Consider the following 25,568-nt stretch of genomic DNA (forward strand, 5'->3'; position numbering starts at 1 on the left):
TAAGAAGGAAATGGAGGAGAAAATTAAGAAAATATGAAGATGAATGAGAATAAGAGTGTTGAGAGAGGAAGAAAGATAAATTGAAGAAGTAAAAGAAAAAGAAAAAGAAGTATGAACAGGAACAGGAAGAACAAGAACAAGAACAAAAAGAAGCAGGAGAAGAAAAAAAGAAGGGAAAAATAAGAAAAAAAGATAAATGAAAATATCAAATAAGACAAAAAAACTAAAAAAGGAAAACAAAATAAAACAAAAAGAGCTAAAATAGAAAATGTAAAAAAGATAAAAAAGCAAAAAATAAAGAAAAAAAGAAGCAAGGCAGCAAGGCAAAGGAGTACCAGGGTGAAAAAAAAGAAAAAAACTGAAGTAGATACACGAAAATCAGGAGAAAGGAGGAAGAAGAAATATTACCGACATAAACGCCAACATATATCTAATGCCAGGAGCGTAAAGAAGTAAAAGGAGGAGAAGTAGAAAAAGAAGAAGAAGAAGAAGAAGAAGAAGAAGAAGAAGAAGAAGAAGAAGAAGAAGAAGATGGAGAAGAAAAAGTAGAAGAAGAACAAGAAGAAGAAGAAGGTAAAGGAGAAGAAGAAAAAAAGAACGGAAAGGAGAAGAAAGAAAAAGAAAGGAGGAAAAGTAGAAAGACGGAAGAGAATAAGAAAGAAGAGAAGACTAAAAAGAATAATGGAAGAAAGAGGAGGAGGGATAAGAAGGAAGACATATCGCAGACGTAAGGACAAACATATATTTTATACGAAGGAAAGCCAAAGAAAGAAAAGGAAAAATAAGAAAGAAGAATAGGTTGAAGGAAAAGAGTTTGGAAGCAGGAGAAGTTGGTGGAGAAGAAGTAAAAGAAGAGAAAGGAAGTATTGGAGACAGAAAGAGAAACAAATATATTATCGAGAAAAGATGAGAAAGATAAAAAATAAAAAAAGGAGCAAATAGGAGACTGAGGAAACGGATAAATAATGGTGATAAAGAAAGCTTACAGAAAATAACACTAAAATAAAGAGAAAATGAAAAATAAAAGATAAAAGTAGAAAGAAAGTGAAAGATAAAAAGTAGATGGAAAATAAAAGTTAAAAAAATAGAAAAAAATTGAAAGATAAAAGTAGAGGGATAATGAAAAATAAATGTAGGAAAAAGGAAAGATAGAAAATGGAAGATCAAAGAATAAAAGGAAGAAAAGCGAAAGAGAAATGTTTAATAAAGAAATAAAAGTTAAGAATAATAAATAGAAAGAAACCAAAAGATGGAAGAATAAAACAAATACGTGGAATAAAATATAAGACAAAGACAGACGACAGGAACCAGAGGAGGAAGAAAGAAAAAAGAAAGAAAACAAAACAAAAACAAAAAAACAACAACAACTGACATGAAGACAAATATTTACAGAACAAGGAAAAAGAAGAGAAGGAGACGTTAAAAGTCCGGGGAAGGAGTAGAAAAAAACAATAGACAGGGAAACAGACAGAGAGAGAGAGAGAGAGAGCGGAGGAGGAGAAGAAGAAAGAGATATCGGTGACATTTAGGGAAACATTTATTTAATACCGATATTATGGACGTCTGAGAGCGAAAAAAAAATCACCCCAAAAAAGAAAAAAATCCGATACTACTTATATCTTTTTTTCCCTCCTCTTTTGTTTATCTATTGTTTTTCTTCTTTTTCGTATTTTTTGTCCTTGTTTTTGTTGTTTTTTGTTGATGAGTTTGTTTGTTTGTTTGATATATAGAGTTTGTTTTTCCTCTCGTTTGATTGTGTTTGTTTGATTTTGTTGTTTGTTTGTGTGTGTGTGTGTGTGTGTGTGTGTGTGTGTGTGTGTGTGTGTGTGTGTGTGTGTGTGTGTGTGTGTGTGTGTGTGTGGCTTTCGGTTTGTTGAATTTAATTTGTTATAGTTATTTTTCGCCGAGTTCCTACTGTTTTATTTCCCTGCACCACGCTCCTGCCGCTTGTACCGATTTCTTTCTTCAGCTCTTTATTTTATTTCATTTTTGCTTATAATTTTTCCATATTTATATTTTAATTTTTCGTTCTTTCTTGTATTATTTTTATTTCCTGGCATTTCCGTCTTCATACGTTCTTTCTTTTCTTTCTTTTCATTCCTTTTTTCTTGTTTTTTTTTTCTTTTATTAATTTATCTGTTATTATTCCCGTTTTCCTACGTTCCGTCTCCGTTCTTTCTTTCGTTTTCTATCTTTACCTCCTTTCTTTTTCCCTGCCTTTTTTTTTTTTCCTTCTATTTTGCTTTTTCTCGTCGTCTTACGTTTCGCCCTTCTTACTGTTTCTTTCTTTCTTTCTCTTTCTTTCTTTTCTTTCTTTCTTCAGTTATTGTTCTTTTATTCTTATCTACATACGAACCTTCTTTCAATAATGCTATCCTTTCTCTCTCTCTCTCTCTCTCTCTCTCTCTCTCTCTCTCTCTCTCTCTCTCTCTCTCTCTCTCTCTCTCTCTCTCTCTCTCTCTCTCTCTCTCTCTCTCTCTCTCTCTCTCTCTCTCTCTCTCTCTCTCGTGACCCTAAAACCGCCACTCACGACCCTCTGTGGCGGCAACAGCTGCTTAGAATCATTGTAGTGCAGGAGCTGAAGCACTTAGAGAATGGGGCAGGGCGAGAGAGAGAGAGAGAGAGAGAGAGAGACGGAAAGGGAGAGGAGAGGGAGAGAAAGGGGAAACGAAAGGAATAAACATCGAATGAATGGATGAATAAAAGAAAGGGAAATAAAAAAGAAAAGTAGGGATGAAGAAAATTAATGAGGTAACAAATGGACATCAGAAAGGAAGGAAGAAGAGAAAGACCAATAATGAATGAATGAATGAGAAAGAAAATAGTGATGAAAATTTAATTGAAGAATGACCTTAGAAGAAAACGAAAGAAAGGAAGGACAGAGAGAACAATAAAGAAGGAAAGAGAAAGAAAGAAAGAAACAGTTAAAAGAGTAAGTAAACTAATGACAAGGAAACAAAAAGGAAGGAAAGACAAAAGGAACATAAAGAATGAATAAGTAATGAAACAGAAAAAAAATGAAAAACAAAAGAATGAAGAAGTCAGCAAATATTTAGAATGACTGAAGAAAATGAAAGAAAGGAAGGACAAAAAGAACGAATGATATAATGTATGAATATAATAAGAACAAAAATTCACCTTAGCTTATTTAAATTCACAACAATAATAATCTGACATAAATGAATAAATGAAAAGAGAGAAAATGAGATGAATGACAAGAGGGAGGACAAAAATAAGGAATGTCAGTAAATAAGTATGAATAAAAACAAACAAAAAAATACCCTCATTCTACGTCATTTAAATTCGCAGCAATACTAATCCGCTATTCTAATTCTTCCCCTTGACCTCTAAATAAGTCTTCATCTCGCCCTAACGCCTGAAAATGTTTCCCCTCAGTCTCCTCCGCCTCGCTTTTCTTCCCAAGTTTTCTTTCTTTTCTCCTTTTTACTTTCTCCTTTTTCTTCCTCACCAACTTCTCGCGTCGTTTTAATTTCCTTTTTTGTCGTCTCTCTCTCGCCCTTGCTCTCTCTCTCTCTCTCTCTCTCTCTCTCTCTCTCTCTCTCTCTCTCTCTCTCTCTCTCTCTCTCTCTCTCTCTCTCTCTCTCTCTCTCTCTCTCTCTCTCTCTCTCTCTCTCTCTCTCTCTCTCTCTCTCTCTCTCTCTCTCTCTCTCTCTCTCTCTCAAATGCAGGAAGAAGACAAAGACTCTCTCAGTATTTACCAAACAATTGTATTTATCATTTACTTTCTCAACAAAGTAACCTCCGTAATGATGTTTTTGTCTCCTCGTTTCTCTCTTAGCGTTTTCTTATACTTTTTTTAATTTTTTTTTTTTTTAATTATGTATTTTAACACACACACACACACACACACACACACACACACACACACACACACACACACACACACACACACACACACACACACACACACACACACACTCTACGCCTACCTTTTTCCTCCTTTTTTCCCCCTCTGTTGATGTTTTTTTTGTCGTCATATGATTACCAAATAGTTATATCTCTCCAAGCACACCATCGTTTCAGAAAAAAATCAACACACACACACACACACACACACACACACACACACACACACACACACACACACACACACACACACACACACACACACACACACACACACACACACACACACACACACACACACACACAGTCACACAGTCTTATGCTTTAATGGGTTGCTATTTGCTCACGTTTTTACCTCATCATCTTTTTCCTCTTTCTTTTGTTTTCCACGTTTAATTGTCTATCTAGTTTCGTTTTCTTATTTCCATTCTTATTTTTGTTTCTTCGTATACTTTATGCTTAATTTTACTCCTCTTTTTCGTTTCTGTATTTCGTCTTTGTCTTGTGTTATTTTTGTTTTTCGAGGTGTAATTTTGTCTTCTAATTACCTCGTATGTGATGTTTATGAGTGTTTCTATTAATTCCTTTTCTCCTTCTTTGTATGGGTCTTAACTTTTGTCTATTATTTGATTCTTGTGTTATTGGTATTCTTTTCTCCTGTTTTTTATTAAGTTCAGTAGCTTTTTTTCTCTACGTCAAGTTTTTTTTTTGCTTTTCTATAGGCTTTTGCATTTCTTAATTTTGTCTTTTGCCTCGTTTTCTTGCTATGCTTTTAATATTCCTTCTTCTTTCTTCCTCTTTCCGTTTTTTCTTCTTTCTTTTTTTTTTCTTCACTAATTTTATCTAGTTTGCGCCTTCCTGATAATTTTCATCTATCTCCTGTTGATCCGTTAAGATGGAGTTTGGTATTATGCAAATTTCCAACATAGTCAGTTATTATCAACTCTGCTTTCTTTTTTTTCTCCATTTTCCTCTGTAATAAAGTTGTAGTGTTGGTGTTACATTTGCTGCGTATTGAATTACCACGTAGTCCACGCCGGAAACGCTCCTGAAGATTAAAATAACTCTCCATGTATTCACTTATCAACGCCTTCCAGTTTTTCTCTTTTGTTTTCAGTGTAACATTCGGGTTTGGGAGTAGCACAAAAAGTCCCCGCGCATGCAGTTATGGCCAATATGATGCCTGTGTTTTTTCTTTTTTTCTCGTTTGTTCTTGTGTATCATTCGAGTTTCGCGTATTCACTTACCGTTCCATGCATTCACTTGTCATCAACATCTTCCAGTTTTCCCCTTTTGCTTTCAGTGTAACATTCGGGTTTGGGTGTAACACAAACTTCCCCCGCGTGCAGTTATGACCAATATGATCCGTCTGTTTTCTCGTTTCGTTCTTGTGTAACATTCGAGTTCAGGGGGATCGTAACGTTCGAGGTTGGGCGTTACATAAATTTCCCGTGTATGAGGTTATGACCAATACGATGCTTGTGTTTTACTCGTTTTGTTCTTGTGTAACATTCGAGTTCGGGCGCCTCGTAAACCTTCCGCGTATTCAATTATCTTGTAGCACGGGCGGAAACACCCACTAAACACCGGCGAGCAATTGGTTTCCAGCGTGGAGTGGGGCGTCGGGGCGGATTAAAAAAAACGAATAAGCTCTGTCTATTTGCCATTCCCCGAGGGGGGTGCGCCATAAAATTATCCAATACCAATTCTCAAAACTTGGAAGGTGCTCTAATGCCCCCATTTTTGGAAGCCTCTGAGGTGGGAATTGAGAAAAAATGAGATGAAGAGAGAACAAGAAAGAAGGCAGAAAGAGCGAGAGGGGGAGAGAAATCTGTGTCTTCGAGTAGTAAATAGGAATGGTAGTCTCTAATACCCCCATTTTTGGATGCCTCTGGGGTGGGAATTGAGAGAAAAGAGAGAGAGAGAAAAAGAAAGAGGGAGGCAGAAAGAGAGAGAGAGAGGGAAGGAGAAGAAAAACTGTCTTCAAGTGGAATTGTAGTCGTTCTGATATCCCATTTTTGAAAGACCCTGAGGTGGAAACTGAGAGAAGAGAGAGAAGGGAAGTAAAGGAGAGAAGGAGGCAGAGAGAGAGAGAGAGAGAGAGAGGGAGAGAGGAAGGGAAATCTGTGTCTTCGAGTGTTGGGTTTTGCTCCGTGTAATGTGCTTTCCGTGTTTTGTTTTGCAGTGGGCGTCGTGGCGGTGGTGTCTCGAGGCGTCCAGGTCACCGAGTACTGCTGCCCGGAGCGAGGAGGGAAGGTAAAGTGCATAATTATGTTTGTTTTGAGGGGTAGAACAGTGTGTGTATGGGGGCGAGGGTGGATTAATATGCTAAGAAGATAGGTGTTTGTGTAGGGGGATTGATTAAGTGTCTGTTTATAGGGGATGTGTATCGGGAAAAGGAGGAGGGATATACAAGTGTGATGGGGCGGAACAGTGTGTGTATGGGAGAGTTAAACTGGCTAAGAAGACAAGCGTGTGTAGGGGGTGGATGTATTGTCTGTTTTCGTGTGTGTGTGTGGGGGGGGGGGGGTATGGGTGAAATAAGGATGCATATATACGTGTGATGGGGAGTCAGGAGAAAGCAAAAACGTTGAAATATGTGTAAAGTTTGTGAACAGAATGGCAGGTGTGCTTAAAATAAATAGCTACAGGTGGGCTAGGACGAAATTACTGGTGTGTGTGTGATGCAAGTGACTGGAAGTAACAAATATATGAGACGGTGATTATAGGTAAGGTTGTATATTGAAAAGAATATTATAAAAAGAAGTATGTGTGTGTGGTCTGCGAGGTGGGAGGTGCACGGCGTTGGTGGGTGTGGGTGTGATGCAAATGAATAGGAATAGCATATATATGAGACGCTGATTATAGGTAAAATTGTTAATAGGAAAGAATGTTATAAAAGGAAGCATGTGTGTGAGGACTGAGAGGTGCGAGCTGGTGTTTTGGTGGGCGTGTGTGTGATGCAGGTGTGCAGGGAGGAGGCAGGTATTTATTGGTGCAGGTGTGTGTGACTGTGGATGACCAGGTGTGAGGGAGAGAGAGAGTCAGTAAAAAATTTGGGCCTGCACGTGTCGCCCCAAAACACTTGCAGACGTAATTGGTATTCTTATAAGACCAATTAATTTATTTCTCCCATGTTGGGCGTCACCCCAACTTTTTCGCAGTGTGACTTTTTTTTGTAATAGGTTTTGTAGTAGGTGTTTGTAACAGGAATAACATTTATTTTATGTTTTCCACGTTTCGCGTCACAAGGTACACATTAAACACATTATAACAACACTTTTTTATTTATTAGTTCGCTGTGGTGGGGGATTTTTTTTAGTAGGTTTTGCAATAGGTTGTAAGAGCAATTATTTTATTTTTTCCTCATTAATTTTGGCGTCACCGGGCACAGATTAAAACAACACTTCTCTGTTTATCATTACTTCGCTGTGTGTGTGGGAGGGAGGGTTTATTTTTTTACGTAATAGGTGTTTCTTTCATCGTATTACGGAACATTCTTTTGCGGGCGAGTTGTTTCCTCTGACGTAAGCTCATTTCGTTTTCATTAAGATTTCAATTACACTTGTTTTTGCACGCGTTTTGCATAGTAATGGCTTTCCTCCTAAAACACTCAAGGCCTTTTTACATAAACTATTTCCCTTTAGGACTCTGAATGGCCGCGGTCTGTTTATAATTTGAAGCCATTGAGTCGGCTGGAGCGGACGGGAAGGGAGGAGAAAGTGTGAGAGGAAATGGATAAACTGGATTGATGGAAAAGGCGGGAAGGAGACGGAAGGAGGAAGAGGGGTGGATAGGAGCAAGAAGGGATGGGAGGGAGGAGTAGGAGCGGAATGGAAGGGAAGAGAAGGGGATGAGAATTGTAAAAGGGTAAGGATGGCGGAAGGATGAATATGTATGTGGAAAAGGGAAAGAAGTTGGAGAAGAGGCGGGAAAGAAAGTAGAGAAGGAAGGAGCAGAAGACGAGGTAGTAGAGAAGAGGTAATAGAAAGAAAAGAAAACGTAATAAAAGACTTGAACAGATGAATGAATAGTGAAGATGAATGAATAGTGACGGCTCTTTTTTTTTCTTGTGTGTGTGTGTGTGTGTGTGTGTGTGTGTGTGTGTGTGTGTGTGTGTGTGTGTGTGTGTGGGTGGGTGTGGGTGGATGGGTGGGTGGGTGGGAGTGGTGGTGTATGTGTATGCGTGTATGCGGGGGAAGGGATTGTGTTCATATTTGTGTGTGTGTGTGTGTGTGTGTGTGTGTGTGTGTGTGTGTGTGTGTGTGTGTGTGTGGGTGGGTGTGGGTGGGAGGGGTTGTGTACGTGTATGCGTGTATGCGGGGGAATGGATTGTGTTTATATTTGTGTGTGTGTGTGTGTGTGTGTGTGTGTGTGTGTGTGTGTGTGAGTGCGGGGGGGGACGGCGCTGACTGACTCATAAATCCCGCGCAATGGATGGCCGCGCCGCTTAATATTCCCTCACGGTAAGGATTATTTATAGAAAAAAAAATTCCCTTTGTATTTTTTTTATGATGATATACATGCGACGCGCCGGACGGCCAATACGCATAGGCTTCCTTTTTCTTTTTTCTTTTTTTCTTTTTTGTGGTTGGTTGGGCGTCAGTTTGGGTTTGATTAATTTTTTCTTTTGTTTTCCTTTTTTAACTTTCAGTGTTTAGCAAATTTTCTTCCTGCTTCTTACAGTTTTCCTTTTCTTCATTTTTCCCTTAGCTTTTTTTCTCCGTTTCTTGCTATTTTTTCTATTTTTTTGTTGGACTTCATTTTAGGTTTGATTACTTTATTTGTTCCATTTGTTTTCCGTTTTTTTACCACAGTGTATAATATTAAGTTTTTTTCCCGTTTTTTTCCAGTTTTCCTTCCTTTTCTTCCTTCTCCCTTATGCTTTTCTTTCTGTTTCCTCCAATTTTCCTTCATTTATCCCTTCTTTTTTCCTCTGGCTTTCTTCCCGTTTCTTCCAACTTTTCTTCCTTTTCTTCCTCTTTCCCTTACTGCTTATTGTCGTTTTCTTTGTTTTTTTTCTATTTTCTCTTTTTCAACGACTTTGTTACTGTTTTATTCCTTTCTTATTATTTTAGCGACTTTTCATCCTATCCTTCCTCTTTTCCCCTTTTTCTTTTCCTTCACTCAGTGCTTAACGAAGTCCTTCCTCTTTTCTTTAATTTCCTTTCTCACTATGTTCCACGAAATTTCCTCACTTTTCTACTTTTTTTTTCTCTCCTCAATTAACTCAACGCCTTTTTTTTTCTCTGGTCTTTTTTTTGGCACTTCATTGTAACACAGTTTGTCCTCGTTCTTTATTTCCTCCCACGCCAGTACTAATAAGTTTATTCTCCCACTCTTTTTCCACTTTCCAGTAACCTTTACCATTTTACTCTCTTCTGCGTACCGCTATTTGTCTTGTAAATTGCGGGTTTATTTGCTTTATGTTTTATTTTGTCTTTTTTGTATGTATTAAGCGGTTTTGGCGTTATATCTGCTCTTCCTAATTTACTTTACTTTTTAAGCCTCCGGAAAATTGGAAAGTTCATTACGTACATCCGGAAATTGCAGTTTTATTTGCATTATGTTTTATTTTGTCTTTATTTTTGTATCTTTTAAGCAGTTTTGGTAATGGTGTAATCCGTTATATCTATTCTTCCTACTTTCCTTTCCTTTTTAATCCTCCGGAAAATTGGAAAGTTCATTATGTACATCCGGAAATTGCAGTTTTATTTGCATTATGTTTTATTTTGTCTTTTTTTGTATCTTTTAAGCAGTTTTGGTATTGGTGTAATGCGTTAAATCTGCACTTCTTACCTCCTTTTACTTTTTAAGCCTCCGGAGAATGGGAAAGTTCATTACGTACATCCGGAAATTGCAGTTTTATTTGCTTTATGTTTTATTTTGTCTCTTTTGTATCATTTAATCGGTTTGGAAATGGCGTAAATCGTTAAATCTGTACTTCCTACCTCCCTTTACTTTTTAAGCCTCCCGGAAATGCTACAGCTCGATTTTAAAAGATTTTGTTACGTGTATTCGAAAATTACAGTTATATTTGTCTTTATATATCTTTTAAGCGGTTTTTGGAAATGACGTAAAGCGATAAATCTGTACCTCCTACCTCCCTTTACTTTTTAAGCCTCCTGGAAATGCTTCGGCTCGTTCAAAGAGTTTATTGGGTATATCAAGAAATTTCAGTTTCATTTTTTTTTGTCTTTATATATATTTTAAACTTTTTTGCAATGGGGTAAAGCGTTAAATCTGTACTTCCTACTTCCCTTTACTTCTTAAGTCTCCTGAAAATGCTCGGCTCCATTATGAAAAGAGTCCATTGCCTGTATCCGGAAAAACCTAACCGAAATCACGTAAGCCGGACGGACCCAAACACACTCACACACACACACACACACACACACACACACACAGACAGACAGACAGACAGACAGACAGACAGACAGACAGACAGACAGACAGACAGACAGACAGACAGACAGACACACACACACACACACACACACACACACACACACACACAGACAGATAGACAGACAGACAGACAGACAGACAGACACACACACACACACACACACACACACACACACACACACACACACACACACACACACACACACACACACACACACACACACACACACACACACACACACACACACACACACACACACACACACAGCCATACGTAACTCGCCTCGCTGTCGGATTAATTTGTGGCTGTGAAAGCTTGAGAAGGATTTGTTTTCGCTCTGCTGAGGCGACAAAAGCGAAATTGTGTAACATCGAAAATGGAATGTGATAAACTAAATCATTATTGGAGGAGTGTGTGAAATAGGGGTAACGAAAAATGATTTGATGAGATTATTTGTGATTTTGGAACTGTGTGCGATTAAAAAGTAACTGAGGAAACTTAGACATGATTGGAGAACTGCGGGAAATAGAAAATACAGTTGGTAAACGAAAATATGGCCGAAGTTTTGCATAGAAATAAGAGAAATACATCTGATACACCAAAATATGATAGCAACTTAACCACGATTGAAGAACTGCGGGAAATGAAAATGGAATATGAGAAACAAACATATGATTAAAGTTTTGCATATGAATAAAAAAAAAAGAGATCTGATACGTAAAAATATGATGGAAGGTTTGTATAGAAATAAAGAAAATATCTGATACGCCAAAAGCAAACTAAACTGAAATATGATATAAGGTGTGCGTAGAAATATATAAGAGAGCTGATACACTATAATCTGATCGAAGGTTTGCGTGGAAATAAAGAATATATCTGAAAACCAAAATATGATGGAGCGTTTACATGGAAATAGATACACTATGATACACTAAATTACGATACAGTGCATGCGTGAAAAAAAATCAAATAAACTAGAGCATTTATTAATGAATCGCCTGAAATAATAATAATGTGACATAGATAATAACCACAAACGTGACTGAAGATTTATGTGGTAATTGGAGTAGCGGACGAACTGAAGCATGATTTATATAGGATTGCGTGGAATATATAAATAGGTAAATAGATAAATAGGAAGATAAATAACAAAAAAACTATATAAAAAATAATATACGCGACTAAATCATTACGCTCAGACGAATAAGAAAATAAGTAAGGGATGAAGAGAGAGAGAGAGAGAGAGAGAGAGAGAGAGAGAGAGAGGAAATAAAGGTGAGAAAGGGAGGGAGGAAGTGAAAAAAATAAGTGAATTGGAGAGTGAAAAATGAGTGAGTGAGAGTAAGTGTGATAAATAAATAGGAAAACAAAGAAAGAAACAAAATGAATAAATAAATAATTAGGAAGATAAACAAATAAATAAATAAAGAAGAAAGAAATAGGAAGATAAATGAACAAATAAAAAAATAAAGACACTAATAGAAATATAAACAAATGGGAAAATAAAGAAATAAATATACAGATAGGAAAATGGGAAAAATAAACAAATAGAAAGATAAACAAATAAGAAAATAAGGAAATAAATATAGAAATAGGAAAATAAATAAATAAATAAATAAATAAAATAAATAAATAATGATAATAAATAAAACTAATGGAGGCCACTAAATGATAACGCGCACCCGACCTGAAATCTGGTAAACCAAAACATGACCAAAGGATTGTGCGAAAATAGGAATAATCTGATAAAAGCAAGACCGAGAGGCTTTTTTTTAAGATTTCTTTTTAGTCAGGAAGGAAAAAAAAAGGAATCATATTATTTTTCTTCCATTCTTTTTGGTCTCGCACACCATGGCCAAGTATTTTTTTTCTTCATATTAGAGGTAAAAGGATCTCTTGAAAGAATTTTAGTAGGACTTGTTTTGCTGGTATATATATATATTTTTTTTTGGGGTTATTATCATTATTATCACCATTATCATCACCAAGGAATTCTAAAGGAACTTATTTTGCTTCTTTATATATTTTCTCCTTTCACCATCTTCTTTACCATCATCACCATCACCATCATCATCTTCATCATCATCTTCATCATGACTCACTCTCTTCAATCATGTTTACGTGACGTTTAAGCCTCAAACCCTCTCCTCTAAATGAATGACGATGGGAGGTGAGGGAGGGAGGGAAATAAGGAGGAAGGGAGGGAAGAAGAATGGTAAGGGAGGCAGGGAGGGAAGAGGGGAAGAAGGATGAGAGAGACGGGCAAGGGAGTTACTAAAAAAAGAAAAGAGAAAGATGATGAATGAAGTAGGATGAGAGAAAAGAGACATGAAAGGGAGGGAAGAAGGGTTGAAATATGAAGAAATAAATAAGAAGAGAGGAGAGGAAGGGAAAAGAAGGATAAAAATAGCATATATAAATGCATGTAAGAAGAAAAGAGAGTAGAAGCAAGTAAGAAGTGAGGGAGGAAGGAGAGATAGATAAATAAGGAAGGAGGAGAAGAGAGTAATAATAAATAAGAAGAAAGGGAGGAAAGAAAGATGGACTGAAGAATTAAACAAAGGAAAGAGAAGGTAAAATAAAAGAAAAGAGATAAATGAAAGTAGAAGGAGAAGAGAGTAGAAATAAATAAAAAAGAGAGGGACGAAAGAAAGATTAAAGATATAAAAGAAGGAAAGAGAAGGAAAAGTTAGACTGGAAAGACAGATGAAGAAAATAAGAGAAGATATCAGAATAAAGTAAAAAGGAGGAGGAAAGGAAAGAAGAAAGGATTGAGGGAGGGAGAGAGGGAGGGAGACTAAGAGAGCCATGAAACGAGTAGGGGCTCAACCATCAAATTAACCAGTGAAATGCATGAGGAGGGAGAGCGGAGAGGGAGGGGGCGGGGCCTATCCATCACGTCAACCAATCCCAGCCCGCGGGAGGGGAGGGGCGGGGCTTATCCGTCAAATTAACGTGAACAAGGGCGTATTGGACTCATCTGTTACAACGTGATGAGAACTAATGCGTTATGGGTGCTAAGAGAGAGAGAGAGAGAGAGAGAGAGAGAGAGAGAGAGAGAGAGAGAGAGAGAGCATGGTGTTAGGGCCAATTAAGACCTCCTTATTCACACGTGTTAAAATTGTCCAGGCCTATAATTTGACTCTGCATGCTCAAGTGTATTTAATATCATCCTCTTTTTTTGTGATGTTCTTTTTTATTTAATCAGCGTGACGGCGCGAAATAATTAAAATAGCAAAAAAAATAATAATGACCACTGGATTAAAATTACGTTTCGCATAATGACACACGTTAAAAAAAAAATAGAGAACTAGTTATGTTGATAAAGTTAATGTCGCTTTTACTTAATTTTCTTCTCTCTTTATTGGGTGTTGGACAGTGAATGAGTGAGTGGGAATCGGTGCTGATCGGGGTTATTTTATCTATTTTATTTGTTTTGCTTCCTGTTTTATTATTTATTTGTATCCTTTTTTTTCGCTTTTTTGTTTTATTTCCTGTTTTTTTTGTTTGGTTATTTATTCTCTGATTTAATGTTTTTTTTCCTCGCTTTTCATTTGATTTGTTTATTTTTTCTTGTTTTTTTATTTCCTCGTTTTTTGTTCGATTTGTCTAGCCTTGTTTTTTATTTTATTTCCTCGCTTTTTCATTTAATTTGATTTCCTCGTTTATTTTCTCTTTTTTTTTATTTCGCTGAAGGTCAATAAAAATAATGGATTCCAGGAGCGAGAGCAAAACATTTATTTTATTCATTTATTTATTTATTAATTTATCTATCTTCTGTATTGATGCTCTCAGGGGCTGTCTTGTTATCTGTCACTGTTTAAATGTCTCTGTTAGTCTTTCTCTGTTTATATTTCTATCTTTTTATATATCAGTTTTTTCCCTTCGGCTTGTCTGTCATGTTTTGTGTATCTATCTCTCTATCTATTCGTATGTCTGTGTGTTTGTCTATCTATCTATCCATCTCTATTTGAATTTATTTATGTCTGTGTTTGTCTGTGTTTCTGGATGTCTGTCTGTGTCTTTTCTTGCCTGTCTGTCTTTTCTGTTTATTCTCTCTCTCTCTCTCTCTCTCTCTCTCTCTCTCTCTCTCTCTCTCTCTCTCTCTCTCTCGCGTGCCTGCCATTTCGCCTCTCTTCTCTTATTATTGTGATCACCGGCACTTAAAATTAACGACGGACGGAATGTAACCTTCTAATCCGGCTTCTCTCCTCTCGGCTCCTTTCTTTCCTTTCTCTCTCTCTCTCTCTCTCTCTCTCTCTCTCTCTCTCTCTCTCTCTCTCTCTCTCTCTCTCTCTCTCTCTCTCTCTCTCATTTGCCTTCTTTTTCTTCGTCTTTCTCTTTTTCTTCTTCGTCTTTCTCATCTTCGTCTCTTTCTTCTTTTTCTTTTTCTCTTCTCTTTCTTCTTTGTCTTTCTTTTTTTCCTTCTTCTCTCTTTCTCTCTCATTAATTCACTCATTCATTCATTCATTATTCTCATGTGTCATATCTTCTTTCTTTCTTTTTTTTCTTTTCTCCTCTCATCCATATTTCTTCCCTTAATTTATTCATTATTATTATTTTTCTCTTATTATTTTTCCCGTCTTGCTTTCTCTCTTTCTTTTTTTCGTCTTCTCTTTCTCTCCCTCCATTTATTCACGGTCGTATTCTCTGATTCCTTTATTCCATATTGCTATTCTTTCCTCTTTCTCTCTCTTTTATTTTTATCTCTCGTTTCTCTGTGTTTTCCTCCTCTTCCCTTTTTTATTCATTGTATTTCATTTCCTCCTGCCGTCCTTCCTTCCTTCCTTCCTTCCTGTTTTACTTCATATCCTCGGTTCCCTTCCTTCCTTCCTTCCTTCCTTCCTTCCTTCCTCCAACGCTGCTTCCTGCCTTGCCATTTCTCCAAGCTTCCCCTCCCTCCTTCTCTCCCTCCCGCTCTTTCCTCCCTCCTCTCCTTCTCCTCCATCTTTTTCCCTCCCTTCCTCATATCTGCAATGTCTCCGGTTTTTTGTCCAACAGTTTTATCCTTATCTTTTCTCTCCCCATTTTCCTCCACTCCTTTCCTCTCCTTCCCTATTCTTCCTCCTCCTCCTCCTCCTCCTCCGTTATCTTCCCTTTTGTCTTCCCTCCCCTTCCTCTCATCGCCTCCATTATGCCTTCCTTTCCCCTCTTCTCCTCTCCCCTTATCTCTTCTTCTCTTTTAATTTTAGCACCCCTCTTCTCTACCTTTCCTCTCACACGCTCGCCATTATCTCCCCTTCCCCTACTCGTTATCTTTCTCTCCCCTCTTTCTGTCCTCTCTTCTTGACCTACCTTCCTCTCCCCTCACCCTGTATCGCGCTTTTCCCCTCTTTCCTCTTCCTATTTTCTTTTCTCCTTTTACTGTTGTTTTTTCCTCTTTTCCCTTCCTTTCTTAACTATTCTCTCCCCTCTCCCTTAATCGCTTTTTTCCCCTCATTTCCTTTCCTTTCTTTACTTTCCTATTCACTCTATTTTCTTTTCCCTTTTTACTGTTGTTTTTTTCCCTCTTTTCCCTTCCTTTCTTAACCATTCTCTCCCCTCACCCTTAATCGCTTCTTTCCCCTCATTTCCCTTCTTTTCTTTACTTTCCGCTTCACTCTCCCCTCTTCCTTTATTGTTGCTTTTCCTCTTTTCCTTTTCTTTTTAGCTGATCTCCCTTCTACTTTGCCATTATTGTCGTTCTTCCTTTGTTTTATTTCCATTCTCTACTTTTTTCTCCCCTTTTTTCTCCCCCTTATCGTTATCTTCCCCTCTTCTCCCTTCCTTTCTTTACTTTCCACTCTTCCCTGTTCCTTCCTTAACGCATCTCTCCCCTTATAAACAGTAAATCTTCTCACATTATCTCATCCTTTTTCCTCTACCCTCAACTTCTTATCTCCTTCCCCCCTTTTCACTTACCCATTTCTTATCTCTTCCTCCTCCTCCTCCTCCTCTTTCTCCTCCTCCTCCTCCTCCTCCTCCTCCTCCTCTTCTGCCTACACCTTTTGAACCCGACCACCATTTCCCTCTCCCCTCCTCCGCCACTCCCCCTCCCTTGTACCTAACCTCCCCAGCTTCCTCCCCACTTCCCCCTCCCCTCTCCCTCCCCCAAAACAAGTTTCTTTTTTCAGGGGAGGAGAAACGATTTCCCGGAAAAGTTTAACACACACACACACACACACACACACACACACACACACACACACACACACACACACACACACACACACACACACACACACACACTCTCTCTCTCTCTCTCTCTCTCTCTCTCTCTCTCTCTCTCTCTCGCCCTGGGTCTTGGTTTAAGGGGTTGGTTTACGTGGAGAAGTTGTGTTTTAGTGGTTAATGGCCAGTCGTTTAGGAAGGGAAAGTTAGGTCGAGGAAATAGTGTATCTCGGCCCATTCGTATCCCGTGTTCCAATTAGGTCATGAATAAGGGGAGGGAAGAAAGGAAGAGGTACGCACGGAGGATATTAAAGGCTGAGGTGTCGACGTGAAGTACTGATTGGTAAAGTTTTGACTTTTATTATTTGGGACAGTGTTTGGGGTTGTTTGCTAATTTGAGTTTTTTTTGTCATCCTGTTGTTGTTGTTTTCATTATTATTTGGTTTAATTGATTTTATTTTCCCTTCTTTGGTTGATTATTTTTCTCAGTTGGTAAACTTTTAACTTCTCTTATTTGGGACAGTTTTGGGGGTTGTTTGCTAATTTGAGTTTTTTTGTCATCTTGTTTGGTTTGTTTGTTTTTATCATTATTATTTGGTTTATTTGATTTTCTTTTGCCTTCTTTGGTTTATTATTTTTTCTCATTTTTTTTTCTTTGTTTCTTTGATATTTTTCTTTGACACGAGATTTTTCCTTATTTGCTTACTTCTTTTCCCTATTTCATTGATTATTTTTACTTCATTATATATAAGTTTACCTTGATTTATTTTGTTACCTTATATGATTGATTTTTCTTACCTTACTGATTTATTTTTACTTAGTCTTACTGATTTTTTTTCCTTATTTTCTTTTATTCACTGATTATTTTACCTTATATTTGTTCCTTTATTTGCTCAATTTTTAAACTCACTTGACTGGAAACTCTCAATTTGAACAGTGATTATTTTTTCATCTCCGCTTTTTTTCATTCTTTTATTTTCCACGGCGAGTACTATTAGTGTTGGATCAGGCAGAGTGAATTGGTGGAAGATACACCTTTACAATCAACTATTCTGAATCTACACACTTTCCTATAATCTTTCTTCACTATTTTTTTTTTTTAGATCTATATTTTTCCTTTCATCTCTCGACGCGTGTCCTCTTTTGTACTGCGAGAAAAAGACAGCAAATCAATACCCAATTAATGTTACAACAGAAGAAGTGACAATCATTTCAACTCGAGAGCACTTCACTTATCGGTACTGTCAGGGTTAGGCTTAGCAAGACGATCACAGTACGAAGACACGTTTTTTTTCTTTATCTTTCGTTTCTTTGTGTTGCTTTTCCATTTTTCCCTCTAGGTCAGGGCTACTCAGCAATTATTAGCAAAGGTCCAGTCAGACAAGTTCATATGTATGCAGAGGCCCGACTTAATATCGTAGCTGGACTCAAGGCTTCAGGAGTTGAAAATATAATTAAATCACATGAAGGTCCTGGTGATGGATTCTTACAAGTGTGTTTCCCCGACTGATCGTAGTCCCTGCAGTTAGTCCTCTCCGCTTCTCTTTCTCCTCCCCCCTTTCCCCTCTTTCCCTCGTTTCCCCTCCCTCGCCCTCCCTCCCTTCCCTCCTTTCCCTCACCTCCTCCTTAACCCTTCTTCTCTTGCTCTTCTCTTACTCCTCCTCTCTGTCTGTTCCCTCCTTTCCACTCCGCCTTTTCCTCCCCTGTTTCTTCCACGTTTCCCCTCCCTCCCCCTCCTTCCCTTCCCTCCTTTCCCACACCTCCTCTTCTTCTCTTGCTCTTCTCTTACTCCTCCTCTCTGTCTGTTCCCTCCTTTCCACTCCGCCTCTTCCTCCTCTGTTTCTCCCTCGTTTCCCCTCCCTTCCCCTCCCTTCCTTCCCTTGCCTTCTTAATCCTTCTTCTCTTGCTGTTGTCTTATTCCCCCTCTCTCTCTATCTCTTTCCTCCTACCCCCTCTTCTCCCCTCCTTCTCAGTGTGGTGGTGTTGGCTTGGCAAAGGGTTACGACACTGAGGAGGAAGCAAATTGAATATCGGTTCTGGCAAAGGGTTACTGTGCTAAAATTTATTATAGGGAAAATTCACTGAGGGACACACTGGATGGTACATGTTCAAAAGAAGCAAGCAAACATATTATTGGTTCTGTTGTAGTATTAGACTTGGCAAGGGAATACAATGCTAAAGTTTATTATATGGAAAAACTTCACTTCGGTAGAAACATACTGGATGCTTGTGTTCGAAATAGGGAGCAAACATATTATTGGCCCCGTGCTGGTATTAGACCTTTCAAGAGATTATGATATTAGGGCTGACATGAAAGACCTCACACTAGTGGAAAGAGAAAGCAAACTTGTTATAGGTGCTGTGGTGGTCTGAGGTTAAGCAACGGAAAGCTCAACACTGGTAATAACTCACTGAATGCATAGATTTAGAAAAGGCAGAAAAATAATAGTGATTCTGCGTAGGTATTAGGTTAAGAAAAGCCTGACTAATTTACATAGTTAGAAAAGGCAGAAAAATAATAGTGATTCTGCGTAGGTATTAGGTTAAGAAAAGCCTGACTAATTTACATACTTAGAAAAGGCAGAAAAATAATAGTGATTCTGTGTAGGTATTAGGTTAAGAAAAGCCTGACTAATTTACATACTTAGAAAAGGCAGAAAAATAATAGTGATTCTGTGTAGGTATTAGGTTAAGAAAAGCCTGACTAATTTACACACTTAGAAAAGGCAGAAAAATAATAGTGATTCTGCGTAGGTATTAGGTTAAGAAAAGCCTGACTAATTTACACACTTAGAAAAGGCAGGAAAAAACATAGTGATTTTGGAAAGGTATTAAGTAAAGGAAAGCTTGACAGACTTCTATACTTACAAAAGGCAGGAAAACATAGTGATTCTGCGAAGGTATTGGGCTGAACAAGGCGTTACAGAAGCTTTACCGAGAACAACACCACAACACAGCGGCAGCCATAAACACAGCGGCAGCATAACATGTATAAAAAGAAAGCAAATTAATATTGGCTGCACTAGTGTAATATTATGAGGTGATGCAAGGCGTTACGAAAGAAGCCTTGCTGAATGATTATGTATGCCAGAAAACACACTGTGGATGCATATGAATAAGAGGGAAGCAGGAAAAATACATATACAAGTGCTACCTCCTCCTCCTCCTCTTCCCTTCCCCATCCTCCTCCTCCTTCTCCTTCTCCTCCTCCATTCCCCCCTCTCCTGTCGCAATGTGTAAAAGATAGTAGCAATAAAAATACATATACAAATGCCCCCTCCTCCTTTTCTCCTCTTCTTCCTCCTCCTCCTCCTCCTCCTCCTCCTCCTCCTCTCATGTCGTAGGTACAGACGAGGACCCAGCGTACAGGTAAACAGGTGTCATGGTCATGTGTGTTGCGCCGCACCTGGGAGATTATTGTTTATTTACCTGCCTCGCTCTCAGGTGGCCCCCGTGCTCTGTAACCTACCTGTCCCCACCCCCCCACCCCGCCCGGCCTCAGGTGCGCAAGGTGACATGTGCAACCCAACCCATTCGTCCATCTGTCAACCTTTGTCCTTTAACTGCGCTGAGAGAGTGAGAGAGAGTGTGAGTGAGAGTGAGTATGTGGGAATGGGAGAGAGAGAGTGAGTGAGTGAATGAATGAATGAGTGAGAGTGAGAGTTCAAATGAAAGAAAAAGAAAGGCAAAGAAAGAAAGAAAGAAAGGAAGGAAGGAAGGAAGGAAGGAAGGAAGAAAGGAAGGAAGAAATACAGAGAGAAAAAAAAAGAAATAGAAAGACAGGCTGACAGAGAGAAAGAAAGAAAAAAAACGGAAATAAAGAAAAATACAGAGAGAAATAAAGAAGTATAGAAAGAAAGAAAGAAAGAGAGAGAGAGAGAGAGAGAGAGAGAGAGAGAGAGAGAGAGAGAAGAGAAGAGTAGAGGAAGCCTGAATGAGAAACAGAAATAATGAATGAATGCCTGACTGCCGGGCCGACTAACTAAATGGCTGCCTGACGAACGGACACACGCACTCACTCATTCCTTTCCTCCCTCCCCTTTCCCTCCTTCCCTCCCTCCCCTCTCCCTCTTCCCCTCCCTCCCCTCTCCCTCGTTCCCTCCCTCCCCATTTATTCCTTTCCTTCCTCGCTCATTCCCCCCTCCCCGATTCCCTCCCTTCTTCCCCTCCTCCATCCTTTCCCATTCCCTCTTTCCCTCCCTCCCCATTTATTCCTTTCCTCCCTCGCTCTTTTCCCCCTTCCCGATTCCCTCCCTCCTTCTTCCCCCCCTCCATCCTTTCCCATTTCCTCCTTTCCCTCCCTCACCTATTCCCTCCTATCCTTCCTCCCCCATTCATTCATTCCCTCCCTCACCTATTCCCTCCTATCCTTCCTCCCCCATTCATTCATTCCCTCCCTCTCTTCATTCCCTCCTATCCTTCCTCCCCCCCTCATTCATTCCCTCCTTCCATCCTTCCCCCACACACCCTCCCATTCATCCATTTCCTCCCCCCCTCCCTCCCTTCCTCTCCACAATTTGACTTTTTTTTTTTTTTACTTTCCTCCCAATTTCAACCTCTAAAACATTACTGATATTGATTTAAATGAGCGACTCTGGTTTAGTCAATCCCCAGAGAGAGAGAGAGAGAGAGAGAGAGGGCGTGGGAAGGATAGGGTACGGAGGGGGGGGGGTCAGGGAGGTGAGGGGGGCGGGGGTAGGTCGGGAGTGGCTTAAACACGTAAAATTAGTTTCATAGAGGAGATAGCAAAAATGGGCCGCCCAAAGTGTGTTCCCGCGCGGCGCTCATTATGAAACGTATGAATTTTTACGCCGCCTAATATAATTCCTACAAAGGGAGGAGAGGGAGTGAAAGAGAGAGGGGATGAAGGAGTGAGTGAGTGAGTTAATGAGAGAGAGGGAGGAAACGGGTGAGTAAGAGTGGGAGTGGGTAAGGAAGGGAGCGTGAAGGAGGAGGAATGAGGAGTGAGGGAGGGGATGAAGGAGTGAGTGAGTGAGTGAGTTAATGAGAGGGAGGAAACGGGTGAGTAAGAGTGAGAGTGGGTAAGGAAGGGTGCGTGAAGGAGGAGGAATGAGGAGTGAGGGAGGGGATGAAGGAGTGAGTGAGTGAGTGAGTTAGGGAGAGAGGGAGTGGTGAGGAAGGAGGAAACCAGTAAGAAAGAGAATAAGGGAGAGATGGAGTGAAAGAAGGAAGGTGTATAAGAGGGAGTGAGAGAGGAAGAGAAGAAATGAGTGAGTGAGTGAGTGAGTGAGTGAGTGAGTGAGTGATCTAGATGATGAATAATTGAGTTAGATAGGGAGAGAAGGAAGCGAGGGAAGACACGAGGTAGAAAGGGAGTGATAGATAGGGAGAGAAGGAAGCGAGGGAAGACACAAGGAGTGAGGAGTGGTGAAGGGAGTGATGAAAGGAGAAAGAGAGAGAAGGAGGGTAGACACAAGGTAGAAAGGGAGTGATAGATAGGGAGAGAAGGAAGCGAGGGAAGACACAAGGTAGAAAGGGAGTGATAGATAGGGAGAGAAGGAAGCGAGGGAAGACACAAGGTAGAAAGGGAGTGATAGATAGGGAGAGGAGAGAGAGAGGGAGAGACAGAAGGAGAAAGAGAGAGTGAGAGAGAGAGAGAGAGAAGGAGAGAGGAGAGAGAGAGAGAGAGAGAGAGAGAGAGAGAGAGAGAGAGAGAGAGAGAGAGAGAGAGAGAGAGAGAGAGAGAGAGAGAGAGAGAGAGAGAGAGAGAGAGAGAGAGAGAGAGAGGAGTAAGGAAACAGAGATGAGAATGGGAGAGAGAAAGTGAAAGATTAAGTGAATTGGATAGCTGAAGAGTGAGTAAGTGGCGAGTGAGTGAGTAAGAGTGATAGAGAGGGAGGAAGGAACTGAGGAAGTGAGTGTGAATAAATGAGAAGGAGGAAGGGAGGGAGGAAAGGAATGGAAAAGTGGAAAAGTTTGGCGAGAGAGAAAACGAGTGAGGGCGTGAGAGAGGGAGGGAGGGAGAAAAGAAATTAGAGAGAGAGAGAGAGAGAGAGAGTAAGGAAATGAAAGAGGAAAAGAGCGAGAGAGGAAGGGAGGGAGGAAAGGAATGAGAGAAAGGAATGGGAGGGAGAAAGGGAATGAGAGAGGGAAGGAGGGAAAAGGGAGTGAGTGAGAAATGAAATGAGGGAGAAAAAGGAGGTAAGGGGAGTGAGGGAGGGAGGGAAAAGGGAATGAGAGAAGGAAGGAGGGAAAAAGGGAGTGAGTGAGAAAGGAAATAAGGGAGAAAAAGGAGGTAAGGGGAGTGAGGGAGGGAGGGAAAAGGGAATGAGAGAAGGAAGGAGGGAAAAATGGAGTGAGTGAGAGAGGGAATGAGGGATAAAACGGAGGCAAGGGGAGGGAGGGAAAAGGGAATGAATAAGGGAGGGTGTGAGGGATGGAATTGGATGGTTGATGGCTGGAAAAGTGGTTTGTTTGTTTGTTTGTTTGTTTTATAGTCTCCTCCCTCACACTTTCTTTTTCCTTCTTTCTTGTTTTCCCTCTAGTTTTCTTTCTCTCGCATTCATTCACTTGCATTTCCACTCCTTTCCACTTCTCACCCCACTTACTTAATCTCTCTCTCTCTCTCTCTCTCTCTCTCTCTCTCTCTCTCTCTCTCTCTCTCTCTCTCTCTCTCTCTCTCTCTCTCTCTCTCTCTCTCTCTCTCTCTCTCTCTCTCTCTCTCTCTCTCCATTTTTCAACCAACATTCACGATTTTTTTTTCACGTTTTCGTTTTTTCATAATATTTACCTAAGCAAACATTCTCTCTCTCTCTCTCTCTCTCTCTCTCTCTCTCTCTCTCTCTCTCTCTCTCTCTCTCTCTCTCTCTCTCTCTCTCTCTCTCTCTCTCTCTCTCTCTCTCTCTCTCTCTCTCTCTCTCTCTCTCTCTCTCATTCTCTTTATTCATTGACCTTCCCTTCATGTATCACAGTTACCTATCTTCGCCAATATTGTCGCTGCACATGGTTTTCGGTCACTTAGCCAACATGCCAATCAGTCTGTCAGGCCGCCCGTCAGTCAGGAAGTCAGTCTGTTAAACGTTCAGTCAGTCTGGTTGTCAGGGGAGACCGGGGCTGCGCTGAGTGAGTTCGTGAGTTCGTGGGATCGAGGTGAGTCAACGGTGCAGGAAGTTAAGCGGCTTGTGCGTTTTAAGCTGTCCCCAGATCGAGTCCCGCTGAGAGGAAGGGACGTCACTCAGCCAGCTTGTCTTTCCGTTAGCCTTTCCTGGAGCTCGTGCGTAGGAGGGCGAGAAGGTACAATTCCCACAGTAAGAATTATGAGCTGTATGTGACACTGCGGTTAAGTTCTTGATGTTTGTGACCTTCCTAGAACTATTACTTAGGAGAACGATATAGTAGAAGCAACGCCCACAGGAAGTATAAATAACTTTGTGATGTTTGTTTGACGTTGTTTGTTTGTGATGCTGTGGTTTTGTTTCCCTTGATGTTTGTGACCTTTCCTAGAACCATTACTTAGAAGGATGGTATAGGAGAAACATCGCCCACAGAAAGTCCTTAATAGCTGTTTGTGAGGTTTGTTTCATGATGTTTTTGATGTGGTTGTTTTCCTTGATGTACGCGGCCTTTCTCAGAACCCTCGCGTGGGATAGTCCGCTGCGATTGGCACGGATTTGGCCTTCTTGGTAGCCTGACAACATATAATCCCAGGTCTTTCTCTGCCTCTGTGGTGGATAGTGGAGTGTTTCCCATGTGGTATTGGTGTGTTGGATATCCCCTTCCATGGTGCAGGACTTTACATTTTTCTTCATTGAATTGTAACAGCCACTTTTTGCTCCATTCTAGTAGCTTGGTGAGGTCTGACTGTAAGAAATTCGCATTCAAGGAGTTAACCATTATTTGCGTAGGACAACTAAAAGAAACATCGCCCTCATGAGTCTTGGCAGCTGTTTGTGATGTGGTTATGTGTTTTCCTTGACGCGTGATTTGACCTTTCCCGGAACTCTCGCGTGGGATACTTTACTCATTTTCCCAGGGAGGACAAGGAGAAGCAACGCCCACGGAGTCTTAATCAGTAGCTTCTTGCGATGCTGTGGGTGTGTTTCCCTTCACCCGCTGGCATTGGAGACTGAGGAGAACGCTGTGACTAGGATCCTTTTTATCCCTCACACAAAAAAAGAAACCACCCATGGGAAGATTTTGTGTTGGTCTATTTCTCATGTTAGTTCGGAATAAGAAAGTTACAGACACTCAACTTTTGGAGACGGAGGAGAACGCTGTGACCAGGATCCTTTTTATCCCTCACACACACACACAAAAAAAAAAAAAACACGGGAAGATTTTGTGTTTGTCTATTTCTCATGTTAGTTCGGAATAAGAAAGCTCCAGACACTCAACTTTTGGAGACGGAGGAGAACGCTGTGACCAGAATCCTTTTTATCCTTCACACACACAAAAAAAAAAAACACCCACGGGAAGATTTTGTGTTTGTCTATTTCTCATGTTAGTTCGGAATAAGAAAGTTACAGACACTCAACTTTTGGAGACGGAGGAGAACGCTATGACCAGGATCCTTTTTATCCCTCACACACACAAAAAAAAAATAAAAAAAACACGGGAAGATTTTGTGTTGGTCTATTTCTCATGTTAGTTCGGAATAAGAAAGTTACAGACACTCAACTTTTGGAGACGGAGGAGAACGCTATGACCAGAATCCTTTTTATCCCTCACACAAATAAAAGAAACTACCCACGGGAAGATTTTGTGTTGGTCTATTTCTCATGTTAGTTCGGAATAAGAAAGCTACAGACACTCAACTTCTGGAGACGGAGGTGAAGATTGTGGCTAGTAATCTTTTTATTTCCCCCAGAAAAAAAAGCACTCACGGGAAGGTTTTGTGTCATTCCATAGGGTGCTGATGGAACTGAGGAACTGAGGAAGTGAGTGAGTGTGAGTAAATGAGAGAGGGAGGGAGGGAGGGAGGGAAGAAAGGAATGGAAAAGTGGAAAAGTTTGGAGAGTGAGAAAACGAGTGAGGGCGTGAGAGAGGGAGGGAGGGAGAAAAGAAATGAGAGAGGGAGGGAGGAAAAAGTAAGGAAATGAGAGAGGAAAAGAGCAAGAGAGGAAGGGAAGGAGGGAAGGAAAAGGAGGAAGAAAGGGAATGAAAAAGGGAATGAGAGAGGGAA

General features: G+C 40.0%; 1 protein-coding gene and 1 pseudogene across 1 annotated transcript in view; one reads left to right on the forward strand and one right to left on the reverse strand.

Moving 5' to 3' along the window:
* LOC126995930 (uncharacterized) overlaps positions 1 to 25,568 on the forward strand; it is a 272,074-nt gene that overhangs the window by 79,490 nt on the left and 167,016 nt on the right. The window contains exon 2 of the mRNA XM_050855828.1: positions 6,053 to 6,123. The gene's annotated coding sequence lies outside the window, so the exon portion shown is untranslated. The remainder of the gene's footprint in view (positions 1 to 6,052; positions 6,124 to 25,568) is intronic.
* Positions 1 to 25,568, reverse strand: part of LOC126996281 (basic proline-rich protein-like) — a 93,501-nt pseudogene that overhangs the window by 22,885 nt on the left and 45,048 nt on the right.

Source organism: Eriocheir sinensis, chromosome 9, assembly GCF_024679095.1.
Source record: "Eriocheir sinensis breed Jianghai 21 chromosome 9, ASM2467909v1, whole genome shotgun sequence".
Taxonomy (NCBI): domain Eukaryota; kingdom Metazoa; phylum Arthropoda; class Malacostraca; order Decapoda; family Varunidae; genus Eriocheir; species Eriocheir sinensis.